The sequence below is a fragment of the Octodon degus genome, unplaced genomic scaffold, assembly GCF_000260255.1.
Source record: "Octodon degus isolate 3935 unplaced genomic scaffold, OctDeg1.0 scaffold00019, whole genome shotgun sequence".
Classification (NCBI taxonomy): domain Eukaryota; kingdom Metazoa; phylum Chordata; class Mammalia; order Rodentia; family Octodontidae; genus Octodon; species Octodon degus.
This window is the reverse complement of record NW_004524595.1, coordinates 16,067,608-16,072,218: the sequence shown is the minus strand read 5'-3', so window position 1 is coordinate 16,072,218 and position 4,611 is coordinate 16,067,608. Positions and strand designations below refer to the sequence as shown.

Sequence of the window (4,611 nt, the reverse complement as noted above, 5' to 3'; positions counted from 1 at the left end):
TGGGAGTACAAGGTGAGACCTTGTGTCAAAATTCCAAAACAGCTGAGGAGATAGCTCAGTGGAATAAGTGTCTGCCTGGCAAGCGTAAGGTCCTGAGTTCAATCCCTGGTACCACAAACAAACAAATAAACAAACATCCAAAACCAAAATCAAACAAACAAACAAAATTGAATTTTCAGTCTCTAAATCAAAACAATACTCAGCAATAAACAAATGGTTAGCACATGCGAACTTTTCTCTTGGCTGCAAATATTTCATGTAATAAATTTCCACACACTCCATAGGGTATGGATTTTTCAGTAGTATGTATTTGTAGTGCTTGACAGTTATATTTTCTTTTTTATGGAGGAGCATTATGTGTATAGAAGTAGAGCATATCTTGAACATTTTCTATCCCTTCATTCTCCACACATTGCACACAACCTATCCTTCTTTCTCCCCTTCATCCTCTTCCCCACCTCCAAAACCCTGCCCTTTTCCTCTTTCATCTTCTATTTATTTATTTATGTTGTATATTTCTCATGTAAAACAAAAGAAACTAATATTTAACTCTCTGGGTCTGATATATTTTACTCAACATTTACATTGTGTCTCTAATTCGATACATTTTCCTGCAAATGACATGATATCATTCTTTTTTGTGGATTAATATTATTCATGTTGTAGATTTTCAAACAACTTAGTTTTGCCTAATGTGATGGTACGTACATAGAACCTCAGTACTCTGGGAGATTAAGCAGGAAGGTTACAAATTTACGCTTACTCTGGTCAGCTGAGTTGATTGGTGAGACCCTGTCTCAAAGTAAAAGAATTTAAAGGTTAATTCCTCTGCACCACAGAAGATGATAAACAGATAATAGATAGATGGATAGACAGACAGACAGACAGACAGACAGAACTTAGTTTAAGTTCTGGGATCCCATACCTCATCACTAGTGTGCAGGAGATACAAATGTGTTGTTTACAAAGCACTGGTTGTTGCTAAGAAAACCTGCTTCCAAGGCTTCCATGTTATTTGAGGCTGCAGTGCCACTCAATCACTGCCCATAACTAGTCAATCAAAAAATTCTCAAAGACAACTGTCCCAACCTAGACTGTCTAGATCAGTGCATATCAAACTTTCACCTGACTAGGAAGCATCTCAGTGGGTTCCAGTGCAAGAAACAAAAGAGTGTGAGCTCAGAGTTCTGGCAAGATCCCGGGTTTCCCAGTGCATTTTGTCTGAAGAACATACTGAGTAGGGACTATCAGAAATCAACTGTGTTGGGCCAGTGAGATAGCTCACTGGACTGAGCGCCTGCTTTGGTAAGTTCAGGGACCAGGTGTCCATCCCTGGTCCTGCACGCTGGTCTCGCATGCCATGCTGGCCCTGCCCCCGGTGCGCTGGTGGTGGTGCACACATTTAATCCCAGCACTGGGGAGGCTGAAAACAGGAGAATCACTACGAGTCTGATCTGTGTAGTGAGACCCTGTAGACCCTGTGCATTAAAATAATAATAATAATAATAATAATAATGTGGTTGAAACATATATATATATATATAATGTCTTTGATCAATTTTATTACCATGGAATAATTGAATTTAATTTTCTTCCCATTTAAAAGCACATTTATTTCATTATAGTGAGTAGTTATATAAATAGAACCATATTCATAGTATGATAAACCTATCCAAAAAAAAGTAAACTGAGGTAAAAGTTTTAATATTATACAACAAAATTAATCCTACCTGGAAAGTGATCAGCCTAACTCAGAAAATAGATAGTGACTGGGTCTAAAACTATTGGGGGGTTATAAATATTTCTTATTTATTTATTTTTTGGATTGGTTGATTTTTATTTTTTCCAGTACCAGGGATCAAACTATGGACCTGTCGCTTTCCAGGCAGGTGCTTATTCCACTAAGCTATATCCCTGGCCCCTAAAACTATTTTTTAAATTTTATTGACTTAAACAATATCAGAGCTGGTAAGAATAGAAGAAGAAATATCATTTCTGAAAACTTCCCAAGACTTTAGTAATATATCTTTTGCGATTAAATCACATGTCATTTCCACCTAAGTGGTTGTACAAATGGTGCCTGCATGTGATGATCCACGTGACAGGCAGATGCGAGGACCAAGAAGAGTGCAGGCCATCAGGCTTGATCAGGGTGGTGATCAGACCTGTTCTATACATGAGCATAGGTGCATGCAGACAAAACAATAAATCGCCAATACTGTCTGAGAGAAAGAATGTCAGGGATGAGCCAAAAAGGTGTCAGAATAGACTGTCAAAGCCAAGTAACCTTGGAATTTGAAATTCAGGGTATAGAACTTAGGTGGCTACATTTGGGGCTCCAGCTGGGATGTGGTGATGAATGTAGTTACCTTGGAGTTGTGTAGAGTAACCCTGAAGTAATTTGATGGCACAGAGGATGTGAGAGAGTTGACTACACGGGGAACAGAATTCCCTGACTCTCCCTAGTCTCCAGGAAAAACCTGTTCTCAGTTTTACATTACCTAACAAATTGGAACCTGAGGGGATAATTTATACCACATTGCAAAAGACTGATAGTTCCATTCTAAGAGGGAACAATCCCAGAACCCAAAGGAGTGAATCCCTAGTGGTGGAGTGTCAGGCATCAGTGACAGGTCTCACCCAGACTCCCAGGGCTAGTGCCTGCGGGTGGCAAATGATGGTCTGAACTATGAGCAAGCAGGGGTACATAGACACATTGGTGCAGGAGTCCCCTCCAGACTACTCGTCAGAAGCACCCTTGTCCACCAAGATCTGGTTAGTGAGGTGTAGCTATCTGAGACAGAGGCTTGATGTCCCAAGGGAGCAAAAAGCAAGAAACAGAGCCCAGGGAGACCTGTTGTCTCTTGTAAATTCCAGCAAGCTTGTATGCAAGGCCACAGATAACAGCATTTCCTGGGAGTGCCCCATCTGTTCTTTGACCCTTCCTTCACCTGGGATGTTATTGGCTAGCACTGTTTGAAATTAAGAGTTTGGTGAATACCAGAAGGTAATAGAGACAGTAGTTTGTATTCACAAAATTAGTTTTGCACATTCCTTAGCCTGCTTTTAGCCCTCAATATATGTGAGAAGTTTCAGTGGCTCGAGGCTCACTTTGAGCCAGGACTAAACTCAGTGAGACCCTGAAGCTATATTAATCCAGTCTTTCTATTGTTTTTTTGGGCTCAGACTGATAATATACAACAGTGAGGATAGAAGGGCAGGGCTACAACCACTGACGCATTCAGAGTAGGGAAGTTACTGGCCCAGGGATTGAGTAACAGTGTCCTCAGTGACCTGGGAGATTTCAACTGGGTTGCTTTACAGTGCTGGAGCACCCAGAGAACCTGGCCTAGATTGACCTGTCCTTCAGTGACCTGACTTTCATTGACCTTGTCCTAATGACATTCTTCAAACTGAGTGTCCTCTATCTTCACACCATCAGCATCCAGTGCCAGGGGAATGTGAACAGACTAGCTGCCCTCCCTCAGCTCTGGAGCTTGACACTCCATGGGAACCTCCTAGAAGAAGAGAAAGGGTGTAGGCAGTACATGCTGTGCAGTTGGCCCATATCACCATGTTTGATTTCACTGGGGTTATTAAAACAGACCGCACCATAGCAGAGGTCTAGAAATGCATGAACATAGAGCTCAAGAAGACCCACATCAAGGAGAATGCACTCCGAGCTTCTCTCGGGAATAGAGCCCTGATGACAGTCAGCATGGCTTAACAATAAATGAGTTGAGTTATTAAAAAAATACAGAACCTAAGTAACCATCAGAAAATAAGACTAAAATATCACGGTCTCAAAAGGGAGGCTGCTTTCCACTACCATGAGCTCTTTCCCTTCTTCCATGCCCCTCTTCCATGTTCACCTGCCTTGGGGCTAGCTAACTATGGACTGAAACCTCCACAAACTGGGAAATTCATACAGAGACACATACACAAGGAGAACACCATGTGAAGACAGAAAGATAAGTCTCTAAGCCAAAGAAGAGTGCCAGCAAAGCACAAGAAGGAACACATGAGTAGCAGAGACCCACATCCTTTCCCTGGACATGGCCAGGTCACATGTTCCTGATTGATGAAGTCATCACATTAAGGAAGCCTAAGATTGAAAGAAATATCTGCAAAGGATAAAGCTCAAAGTGTCAGATATCTTCTACTATAAGAAACTAATACAAGACAACAACAGGAAGATGTCCAAAGACCAAAGGAAAAAATCTTTTGCAATTAGAAAACTTATAGAAGAGAAAAACGAAAGCTGAGATTTCTGGCAAAGATTGTTTAACTCTTTATCTACCTTTCTTATCACTTTTTTACCATACCCAGACTGTATTTCTTGCTTCGTTTGCTGGTAGGGATATAGATGGGGCAGTCTAGTGGTTCTGGCTAAAAAGCAAGACAGCCTATAGAAACTCTTCCACATTACACATGTAGATGTGGATATCTGTTGAACCACTGCATTGGGGAGCTGGGAGCCAGCTGGGTGACCTGCATGGAAAGATCAGGTAAGGAAAATGAGGGTGCAAGCCATGGATGCCAATTCAGTTCTATGCAGTGCTATGGGCCATGTGCCTGCACAGCAGTGTGAGTGGGGTTTACAAATACAGT

General features: G+C 41.5%; 1 pseudogene; it reads left to right on the top strand.

Moving 5' to 3' along the window:
* The first annotated feature begins 2,689 nt into the window (after nt 1-2,689).
* Nucleotides 2,690-3,727, top strand: LOC101586729 (annotated as a pseudogene).
* The last annotated feature ends 884 nt before the right edge of the window (nt 3,728-4,611 follow it).